Source organism: Sphaeramia orbicularis, chromosome 5, assembly GCF_902148855.1.
Source record: "Sphaeramia orbicularis chromosome 5, fSphaOr1.1, whole genome shotgun sequence".
Taxonomy (NCBI): Eukaryota; Metazoa; Chordata; class Actinopteri; order Kurtiformes; family Apogonidae; genus Sphaeramia; species Sphaeramia orbicularis.
This window is the reverse complement of record NC_043961.1, coordinates 33638634-33651145: the sequence shown is the minus strand read 5'-3', so window position 1 is coordinate 33651145 and position 12512 is coordinate 33638634. Positions and strand designations below refer to the sequence as shown.

At 38.2% G+C, this 12512-nt stretch overlaps 1 pseudogene; it reads left to right on the top strand.

Annotated features, from left to right (window-relative positions):
- The window catches only part of LOC115419710 (ubiquitin-like modifier-activating enzyme 1), a 50793-nt pseudogene that overhangs the window by 23078 nt on the left and 15203 nt on the right, over nt 1-12512 (top strand).

Genomic DNA, 12512 nt, shown 5'->3' with positions numbered 1-12512 from the left:
TACAGAGTAAACTCATGCTGGAAGGATCATACCAGCCATAGCTACCACAACAGCGGCAGTGGCGGGCCTGATGTGTTGGAGCTGTATAAACTGGTGCAGGGTCATCAGAAGATCACACTCTTACCGCACAGCGTACATCAACCTCGCAGTGCATTACTTTGTCCTGTCCATGCCGAGCCGCCCAAGGCATTTCGAAGTGAGTAAGAGCTTCAGGTACCTTTAGCTATTTTTGGTAGACTTCAGTGACTCTGTGTCTTTTATATGGTTTTTATTCAGGACCTAAGGCACCATATTCACCTAGACAGACTCTAACTGTATATACATTATAAATTAAGCCTGTCTACTTTAGAGATAAATTCTGTTGAGTCCCTTGTAGATTATGTCCTTCCTCTCTGACTGGAGAGCATTAAGTCCAGAATGAATGCTCTCAAAGTAAGAGGCCACTGTTCACCTGTTATCTCCACTATATATAAGTCAAGTCCCCAGAAAGCTCAGCATAATCCACTGGGTTTTTGCAGTGCAGGTAAGGAAATCTGAAAGTATACATCCACATACACAAATAGACCCATGTCTGCTTCTGTGTTTGCACAAGTTAAGGGAATACAAAGCAAAGCAAGGGGACGGTTGAAGCAAGGGGCTTTTAGGATCAATTCCACCCTGAAACTATGAAAGTTATTCCTGGTTTGAGTGCATATATAAAATTTCAAACACAATAATAAAAAGATTATGGACCATATTTGAAGATCCTGCAAATCTTGAGGGGACATTCTAGATGAGAACCCTGTTCAGACTTGGCATCAGTTCATATTTTTCATGATCCAGTCACCAAAGGACACGTTAATTCACATGAGGTGCTAAAATGTGTCTCCACATGCACTCTCTATATGCAAATTTACTAGTTTATCTAAAGCGTAATGCAAGCTTTCTTTTCCTGCAGGCATTCTGAATACAAGCTGTCAAATTAGTAGACACAGTTTGCAACAATCCTTTGCAAATTCATGACATGAGGAAACTGTCAGTTGAGTGAATTGAATGGTAGAAGAAATAATTAAGTTCACCTTGCTTTTCAAAAGCTACCAACAACTTAAAGGTGGAATCTTTGCTTGCTGTTCTCATATGCACTGTGAATCGATCAATACACCGTGACGTCGATGATACACTGCAAAAAATCAAAATCTTACCAAGTGTATTTTTCTTATTTCTAGTCAAATATTTCACATCACATTTAAATAAGACATAATCACCTAAAGAGTAACTTTTCACTAGTTCCATTGGCAGAATTTATTTGCTTAATTCAAGCAAAAAAATCTGCCAATGGAACAAGTTAGAATTATCTTGGTAGGATTTCTTGAAATAAGATTTTCAAGATCTGTTGTCTAAAAATAAGTTCTTATATCTCACCGAAAAATTACTCTTTAGGTGATAATGTCTGTTTTCAGTGTGAGATATTTTGACTAGAAATGAGAAAAATACACTTGGTAAGATTTTTATTTTTTTCCAGTGTAGCTTTGACTATTCCATTTGTGTTTGTTGACTGTCTTGCATTTCATACTTGTACAAACTCATTCTCTTCCTATTTACAGTGAGTGCTCATGATTGAATGTTAAAAAATTATGCATATAGGTATGTATGTATATTTATTCAGAATGCATGGTGTCCACAAAGTCTCTTTACAATTTAAAAAATATTACAAATGTAATTGATGAGACATGTTAGTCAGATTTATTCCATGTGTTTTTGATCACATTGTGGGATCATGTGCCATTGAATCTACGTTTTCTTCAACAAGAGATCAATTACTGCAAATGTTTACCTTAACCTTTTGACTGAATACAAGGGGGGGCTGAAAAGTTCATAGCCTGACTAAGAAGGAGTTATTCCATAGCAATGAAACTTGGCATACATTAAATTCAACCTCTCCTGATACTAATTGCATGGTTTCCTTCCAGATAAACCTACACTGGATAAATAATTTAGGACTTTGAGAAGTAGTACCAGAGACATTTGGTGAACCATCCGTGGCACTGTGGTCTTATCAAATGTCTGTAGAAAAAGGGGTTAGCTCCCAAGGACATTCATGCTGACATGGTTGCTATAGGAGATGATTCTCCAGCTTTATCAACTGTGCAAACTAGGAAGCTGAATTCAAGAGGGGTAGGGAGAACAAGGGAGGGGTGAAAAGCAAGCATTTTCATGAAATGTCTGTAGTACTTTTCAAAGTCCTAAATTATTTATCCAATGTGGGTTCATCTGGAAGGAAACCATGCAGTTAGTATCAGGAAAAGTTGAATTTAATGTATGCCAAGTTTCATTGCTGTGGAATAACTCCTTCTCAGTCAGGCTATGAACTTTTCAGCCAGCCCCCCCCCCCCCCCCCCCCGTATGTGTCACTACAATTGGATGACCTTCAACCAACTAGCATTTTCCACCATCTACCTGGGGACTGCATATTGGTGGGTTCCTAAATCAAACATTTCCAGACCGATGGATTTGAAGGGAGGGCCCAGTTCCCTGGACACCTGGTTCAGATGTCACTCCCCTGATGGGCTGTATTAAAAATTGTGTATTGAACCAAGATTCAGGACATTAACGACCTGAGGCCAAAGATCACTGATGCCATTGACACCACTGATGAGGCTATGCTACAGCCAACATGATAAGAAATCCAGTGCCATCTTGATGTGCTTCGTGCACCCAGTGGTGCCCATATGGAGGTGTATTAACCCTGTAAAGCCTGAACCATTAAATCATTGACAAAAAAAATCCAGTTCTTTCAAACTGGAGCATTTATTGGTCCTTCTGAACTCTCCAAAACCTTTTTTTTTTAAATATCAATTTCCATGTATGAGTTTCAATTTTGTACCATATTTGGCACATCGGGTCTCAATGCTCAAATATTATTTTTGAACAAACACAAACATAATGTAACACAAACATGTCCAATTGGTAATTCCTTTTCAAAATTAATGACAATCTTGTAGTGTCACTCTCACACTGATCATGTAGAGGGCTTCAAAACTCATGTATCAAATATGACACATTTGGCGTTATAGGCAAAAATGAGGCAAAAAAAAAAAAATCTTCAATATCTATTTTCATTTTGTAATAATGTCCACAGATGTGTCTATTCATCTGCTTTTGTAATAAATTTTTAAATTGTAAAGAAACCTTATGGACACCCTATATATCACATAAACTGCAGATATTCTATTTGCTCACAGAGAACAAAAACCTAATTAATCACCTGGAGGGGGCTGAGGGATATCCCACCAGCCTTTTTTTTTTACCCTTATGCAGACGACAGACTGTTAGTCCCTTGATAACTCACCTCTGGAGGGAATCAGATGGTGGAGCTGCCCTTGCCCAGTTTCCCACTCAGGGCATCGAACCTCTGACAGACAGGGGTCACTGGGGGTCAGTGAGTGGGGTAACTCTGTCCTGTGGGACGTGAGTGTGCAGGGACTCTGAGACAGTGGAGGTTTAGTTTCAGATTGGGTTACAGACAGAAATGCTGCAGCTGCATCGAAGTCAGCCATGATGACAGAGGCAGCTGGGACTTTCAGTGCAGTTCTGAGGTCTTAGTGCTGCTCAGGTATTTCTATTGAAGTGCACATGCTCGTGTCATTTTTTTTTTTTTTTACTTTCAAAATTTGCTGGCCCAAACACAACATTGCCCAAGCAGCATGGAACGTTGAATACACTCTGTGATTCATTGCAAATGCTCGAACAGGCAGACTACCTGACATCACCGCAGCCAAAGGGTATATATTCAAGTGTTGAATCATTCAGTTGGAGGCCTGGGGAGACATCAGATTTTCCAGACCCCGACTGTTTCAAAAAATCTAAGCTATTGCAGCATCAGCTTCTGAGCTATTCAACAGAGGAGCCAGAGCAGAGACAGGACAACTCAGAGGCAGAAAACTTTGCTGAGGTATTGGGTCAGCATTTTGAAGGTGAGGGACAAATCACCCAGAGCTAAACACTGGCACAAGTAAATGAAATACACACATGTGGGTTCATAGACAGAGGGCGAGAAAGGGAGCAATGGTTTGCTGCCAAATCTACAACCATCTGAGGTGGGGGAGGCTCAACTGTGTGCCAAAGAAAGCTTTTAAGTGTTGAGTCTTAATGATTTTTTAATATTTATCTGATATCTTCTGGGAAAACTCAGTCCTTGAATATCTCAAACACATTTTCCATTTCAAAGCGCTCCCTGGTTTGTGATATCCACATGGAGTACATTCATTCCAAACAGACAGTAGGGTTGTAATGATTTTAAAAAGGATCCAACATCCAGGTTAGCTACAGTCTCCTAATGATGGATTCAGTATTTTGATGCAAAATTTGTATTTTTAATTTCCCTCCAGTTTCAAGTCCTTCATGTCTCCAGTTAAAGAGTAAAGACAGACATAAAGGGTATGGATGTAGCAACAAGGAGAGCATAAAATCCATCATATGTATCAGTACTAACAATCTATGCTTGTAAACATAAAACCTAAAGATTAAAGAGGAGTTTATGAGGCAGCGTTTGAAGGAGCTGCAGACGTGCAACTATTAAATAGCTCTGATCAGACATGCAGTATAAAGAGCTCTGCTTACTGTAGTAATGACTAGACCTCTCCTCTCAGATCACCCTCAGTTCATTAATATCAAATAACACACACACGCACACACACATCTCTCCTAGTGCAGGTCGCCCACCCAGTTTCCTGAGTGAAGCACATTTTAATCACCACAGTTGCAGATCACTGCACTGTCCCAAATCTGGGAAGAAAAAAATTGTGGTTATGCATCACTCAAAGCTGTTTTTATTTTTTACTAAACTATATATCTGTAAGAAGTAGCTGGGTAGTCCCCTACCGTCATCACTCTTGTGTGGAAATTGTTTGTTTTTACGAAGTTTTTTTCCAAAATAGGAAGCACGCCTGACTTTCCCCAGCTGCTGCTATCCGCTGTATGGAAGCAGAAATATGTAAACAAATGGGAGGCTGTCTGTGATGGCTCAACCCTGCAATTCTTTAGCTTCATTTTTCCATCTTATATTTATGTTTTTCAGCGGGAGGGGGTCCAAGAAGAGGCCACTGCAGTAGGACTTAGTTTTGGAAGGTCATAAAGAACTTTTAACATCCCCAAAATGACTGTCCCAAAATGATTTTGCACTTAGACATGAAGCCTGTTCCAAGTTTGGTGTTACTAGCTCTGCCAAGGAGGTTATGTGATCACAGGATTATGCAAAATCATTGCTCATTTTCATGAATGCATGCATAGACATCTGTTCATGATGGACGAAACCATTAAATTTTGGAGTATATCCATCAAAATGGGTGGAGCCTGGGCTTTATTGCCTTTTTGCATTTGCATTTGAATGAAATACAGGTCTGTAGGGCCTCCTCTTGGAGTGCACGTCTCAGTTTGGGATTGAGTTTTTTGTAAAGTTTACAGAGTTGCAGTTGGAGTTAGAATATCCTGCTCTGCTGTCAGCACTTTTCTAGTCAGTTTTGTCAAGATATTTGTAACTGTTGAACATCTATAACTTTTAATATAATGCAAAACACTGTGAGATGTTAATGTGCATGATCAGATTTTTAGACATGAAACTGGATCTCGAGTTTATGTATTTGGGGTTGTAATACCCCATACTTACACATAGGGTGATTTTGACCTTTAAATGCACTTTTGAATGTTACTTGAACAATGCACTAAGTTGGCCTGTAGTTCACCTCATGCAGACTGTGTGTTATTGCAGAAAACAAAACCCACAAGACTTTAAAGGATATTTCAAGAGCAACAAAGATTAATGAGTGTTGTGCTCCTGCAGCTGTAACTGAGCTCCAGCTTCAAACCAAAGGCAGAGAAACACCACCCGAGGCCAGGACAGAGGAGGATGCGTTTCAGCTGGGTATTAAGTCATTCAATATAACTCCGATGTTAACCCCTCCAGCAGTTTGCCCAACACTCCGTACCAGTGTCTGCTGTCTTTACTTTTCTGCTAGACTGCCTGCTGGTTGTGTGCCATGAAATTACTCCCTCTTCCATGACTCTGCACACATCCTCCACACCTGGCCTTAACTCCGTGCCCTTCATGCTCCCTTGTTGCCCCTCTTCTCTCACTTGTCCTTTCAGCTTTTAATTGAATTAGCAGCGTTGGAGGTAAAACCCCTGATCTCAAAGAAGCCATCAGAAGGTCAAGGCACACACTGGTTCTTTGTTAATTGACTGCAGAAATGATGGCTATTTCCTGCCTCCACAGGAAGCAATGTATTGAAACCAGATTTGTAGAGAACTGTTGTGATCCGGTTTGTAGAGCATAAGGAACAGACAAGGATGTGTGTTCATCAGTTCCTCCCTCTGTGTCTAATAACCATCATGCACTGTGTTCATTTATATCCACCAATGCACTCTGTTTCTGTGCAAAGGTAACTGAACCTCATATCAAATTTTTATAATACACAAAAATTAAACAACTCAACTTAACCCATAAAGACCCAAACATCCATCACCGACCAAAATCGTCTACTGAGGTAAACTGTTTAATACCTGTTGATCCATTAATCCTATCAATACGTGTAAATAATTGGTGTTTATCATCTTTTCATGGTTATCAGATATGACCCATTTGGAAGTTCAGAGGCTCCGTAGTGAACGTAGAAACACTGTCATCTTCTACAACATGATTCACCAGTAAAACTTATGAATTTTGATAAATGACAGCAGATGGACATACTGGGTTTATGTTCAGTTTAGTGATATATTTTTTACTGAAAAAAAGTGACGTTTTCTGCAGTTTTCTGTTTTAGATATAATAACCCTCAACTTTAATCTGAGCTTTTACGAACATCTACATGATCAGTAAATTAAATATAAGAAAATGTATGATTCTCACTTAAAAATAGCAAAATACTGAGGATAACATTGTAACAAATGGTAATAAATCACTTAAGAAAGGTTAGATATAGAGAAAATGTAATTTGGGAACTGACACAAAAGTAGCACTGGGTCTTTTTGGGTTAAAAACAAATAATATACTGAATAATAATTAACATTAACTTCACTCCAACATGCAAATCACTTTTCATGACACCATTAAGACACACCATATAGACAAAATATGGGGACATATCACATTCACAGCCTGTAGAACCACCTAGTGCTGATGGTCAAATCAGTATTTATTTATTTATTTATTTATTATGAGATAGTACACAGTAGACAGAGACACAGGAAGGATGGGAAGAGAGAAAGATGGGATGCCATGCATTGGTTGGGAATTGAGCCCAGGTCACATGATCAGGTCTTGAGCCATGAAGGATGTGTTCTACCAGGAGAACCACAGGGGGGATGCATCAATATTTCTTTTAACCTCCTAAGACCCAGCTATGGGGTTTCTGTCCACATTTGTAGACAAGAGTTTCACAACTTTATACAAAAAAAGAAAGAAAAGAAAACTGTCCACCACAAAGGACATTCCATAAAAATTTTAAAAACTGCATCTGAAAAAACTGCTGCATCATGATGTTTCCAATATAGGTACTTATTTAACAAAAAACAAAAAAAAAGCTTGCACTTTGCTGACATTTCCTGGGTCTTAGGAGGTTAAATTTAGTGCTGAGCTTTCTCTTGTTCTGAGTAAGGAATAAAGAAACCAAATGGTTACTTACTTGATGGTAGTTTAAAATGATTATTTACCGTCAGAACATGACAAACATTTCAGAAATGTAGAAATTTAAAATAACAATAATGTAAAAAAAATGATAATAATTGTCAGCATTGAGTAAAATTAAGTAAGCATAAGTACAGTGTGAACAAAATTAATACTAAACACAAATACCGATTTTTTTTTTTATTGCGATGATATTATTGCAATAATATCTTATTGTGATATGTATTTTTTTTAGCTAAATTCAGTGTGTCCTGGTATTTCTCTGCAGTTGAGTCTACCTTTGTTGTTTACTTTTTCTTGTTTTGTCATCATTTTTTGTTTTTTTGCCTTTTCGTCTCTTGTGTTATTGTCGTATCCATTTAGGCTGAAATTGGGTGTGATATCAGTGAGATGTGAAGTAATATTAAATAATAGAGATCCCCCAAAATGCATTACAACTAAAAACATTTCTATTGTGTTGGAAATGTGAGTAAAAAAGGTACAAATATTTGTGTTCAAATGTTCTTGGAGTAAAAAGTTGAAAATTACTTCCTTCCTCTGCTTTTGATAAGTATTCCTTCTATACAACATGACTGCATTTTGTTTTGCATGTAAAAAGCAAAACCTGCAGCTACTTGATTTGTGATTTCAGCACTTACATAATTGAAGGTCACACATCTGTCGCACAAATAACACAGGCCAGATTAAAGAGAGAAGGAGAACAACAAAGGGCGAGATTTACTTCACATGTGGTTAAATCTGTGCTGGACGGGGACAGTAAAGAAACGGGGGTGAACATGATCCAAGGTGCTCAGTGCTCCTCTGGGAGCGCCGGCGTGGAGTTGCATTGTGCAGTTTGTAACTCAAGAACCAGACATGAATAGCGCTCACGGGGTAATGAGTAATCTGTGATCAACATTGACGGCTTGTGCCTTCTGTTGTTCTGCAGTGTGTTTTTTGTTGGTGCTATTGTGTGTTTGGCCTTACGTTGTTAAGTCAGCTGTTGTTTATGTTACTGGTGCTCTTTAGTTCCTCACAGATCCTTCTCTTCCCATTTACAGTACATGCTCAACAACAGTTAAATGTCTGTGCACTTTAAAGGTTGTTTATGTATCAGTAGGATGAGAAGTTGAACAAAGACAGTAGCAACAACGAGAATGTATGAATAATTTCAATAAAAGATAGCCTACCAGATATATTATTCAGTACGGCATTTGTAACTGAGGCCATAAACCCAGCATGCACACTCCCCATTTGGTTAAATTAAAAAAGCCAGAGGCGTCTCTTAGCTTTCTAATCAACATCAATCATATCGTCCCATCTCATGCATATTTAACCCAGAGGCTGTAGATTTTAATGAGAAACACAACAGGGAGGCTTTTTGGGGGGGTAAAATGTTTCAACTTCAGCTAGTCAAGGTAAACCTCCATGTACACACTAAAGCTACTTGTACTTTTCTGAAGGGTAAGCGGCTCCAGGGTCAGTGTTCTGGACATTAACCCTGACCTTCAACCTTCCTGGACACCACATGAATATCCCACTTCTGTACAAAAATGAAAACAGTATTTACACTGTGAGATAAAGCATAATTACAGTTAAAACTTACGGCGTTTAGAGCTGAAATGTTTGTTACAAGCCTCATGAAGGAGGTTTTTGGACTAAATAATACCAGGGTTGTGGTTTTTATGGATCATATTCTAAATATTTGTCAGTCTGTGTAAATAATATAACTTTAGTAAATATCATCGTACAGGGTTTCCCCTAAAATCCTGGAGGTCTTAGGTGATGTGGGTTCTGTGTGGGGTTCATGGAATTTGCTGATCCTGCCCCATGAAAACATTATTATTTGACTAAAAACTGTGCATGTTTTTCACATACTTACGCACATGCACACACCAATTACAACATTTCCCATAAGTCTGTAGAAGACTCGGGTCACAACAGAGGGGGTTTGGGGATGCTTGTGCAAGAAAATATTACATTTTGCAGTAAAGCAGTGATTCCCAACCTTTTTTGGCTCGTGACAACATTTTAACATCATAAATTTCTGGCGACCCCAGACATTCAAACTAAGATATTTTTTTGCTAAAATGAATTTGTTTTTGATCATGTAATAGTTTGCTATACTATGTTGCAGATAAATGTTAATTTTAAATGACATTTAGACTATATAAAGTGTATTATTATGGATGGAGGCAGAAAAGCCAGGTGTAGATTACTGCACAAAGTGAGAATTTTATTTTCCTTGGTCAGGATATGTACAGTCAGTCCAACTGCAAATTAATACTGAACAAAAAAAACTCAAAATATGAATTATGAAAGAGCTGCAGCATCTGAAACCGACCACAATGAACATTTGAAAGATAAACAGTACCACTGTGCTTCAGTTTCAGCTTCACAGTTTGTCATGTCTTTTATGGATTGCGATTGTCTCTCTCAACTCACCATATATTTTATTAGTAAGTTGTTTTCTGTTTTGTTTTTTTATCAGTTACTACAAATTTCAGGCAACCCCATTTGAATTCCCCCACGTGGGGTCCCAACCCCAAGGTTGAAAAATACTGCAGTAGAGAATGCTTAATTTTGCATTAATTCAAACATTTGATAGCACAATTATCATATCTGTGTACAAAAAATTGGAGAAATTAGAATAGATAATAAACAAACAACAAAAAACGGGAAACAAAAGAAGTTAACTGAGGGCCAACTCCAACTAATAGATCTGTTCGAAGTCATTTAGTTCATTGTGATGCTCTCTGCATTAGATTTACATTAATTTGGCTTATGTTTGGGCGTTACACTTAAGCCTTATAGCAGAGAAAACTCTGATAAAGTATTTTAGTTTGTTTTGGATTCTTCAGGGTTTTTCTCTGCTTTGTATTGATCCAATGCTCATCTTCTCTAATCTCTAACTTGTAAATGCAGCTGAATGTTAACTCAGTCTGAAAACCGATTATTTTAATTATGTCTTGTTTTTTGTCACAGTTTCCCTGCAAAGTTCTTATGCAATGAGAGTTTGCAGAATTGGAATTAGTTTGTTCAGTTTTGTACCAAGAAGGTGATGCTGACACCAGATGATAAAACTGAATGGGACCAAAATGGAAAAGCAATAATGTCTTTCCTTCTGACGCTGCATCCATTGTTTGTCCCAGTATTTGGCAAGTTTCTCACAGTTTATTTTCCTCAGGCCTGTTGGACTCAGTGGAAGCGCCATGTGGAAGCTGTTAGTGGTCTCTGTCCTCCTGTTTTACTATTCTGTCATTAAAGTACCAATCTGGCAGCAGGCAGCATGCAGGATGTAGATTTCTCATAAGTGGCATTACAAGACTATTTATGTCATCTTTTAACTTCACTGTCTCTAAATACTAATATATTCTGTGATGTTGTTCTTCTTTTTTTCTTTCTTTGTGATTCCGCATGTACAGAACCTGCTGTAAAAACCATCCAGGTCATGATAACAGATACATTATAGGTAATCCGTAACATCCATAGATAGGTTTTGTTTTCAGACTGATCATGTTCTTTGTTATAAATGCAGTGAAAATAAATGACTCACGACAAACATGCCTAGGTTGCGTAATGGAAATGGAAATAAAGTCACTTTTTACAGGGCTTAAACAGCACTTAAATGTGCTTATAATGTTTGTGGAATAGTGTAGGTGCATACCCAAGCTGTGGCTAAGGTAATTGTTCGTCATGGAATTTGTGCTAATTGTATACTTCTGTCATTTTAATCTGACTTAATGGTTAACTTTAGATTGAAAGTGAACAGTATTTAACATGTAGGTAAACTAATACTCAGTAAAAACACTTTTAATGCGTGAAAATATGAAAGGAAAAACATGGAAATGGTCTGTGTAAAAAGTTGGTTTATCCATTATTTAAGGTTGGTTTATAAATTGGAGAAACCACTCTGGATGCAATCATAATGTGCATAAGGGGCAGGGTCATTGTTAGGATTATACTGCAGTTGACAGTAAAATGGGCTGCAGTTTAATGCTTGTTTATGGGAAAAGGAAGCATTTATTGTCAGTGATTGACTCTTTGTTTGCAGATCACCAGCCAAAATGTAAAGCAGTACAGTGCTGCAAAAGGGATGGGGAAGAATTCAACACTAAAAGAGTTTATTTTATTTTAGATGCTTATTTTTCTGTCTTTTAACAATTTGTTACACAAGTTGGCACCATTTTTTGCTCAGCATCTTGAGTATTGAATTCTCTTGTACGTCGTTTGTCAAATATCAGATAAAGTTGCAGCTTATTGACTGTTGACAAGAACTGGACATCATATTGAACAACAGATATCAATACACACTGCTCTGCTGGCAAATACATTCCACGAGTTACATCACTCCGTATTGCATTACACTACGTAACTGTAAGAACGGGAACTTATGAAAGTGGTCGATCAATGTTGGAATCGGAGCTGTAGCTTAGTTTTATTAACCCTTAATCGGGCAAGTGTCTATTTTGGCCATTTCTGCGCACATTACAAGACAGTGACAGCAACAGTGAGGACAGTGAGTCAACAATCTCAGGTCCAATGTGGTCTACAGGGTCTGTAAGGTCCACCTCTGTATGAACAGTGAGTGTACCTGCTTTGTTAGGTACCATGAAGTAACCCTACAATATAATGCACGTTCTGTGTCTGATCGATCGATGTTGCAGCACAGGGGGGCGTTTGTACGGATTTTCCTCAGCCTTCACAGGCCCGATCGCTGCCAAACTAGCCAAATGAATAGAAACATTACCTGACTATCTGCTAGGCACAATTTTATGTCCGTATTCAAATGTTGTAAGGTATGCTGGGCGATTTTAGCCTCTCATGCTTTCGTACAGTGGCACCATGGGTACGATGCGCTAGTGGTACCAAT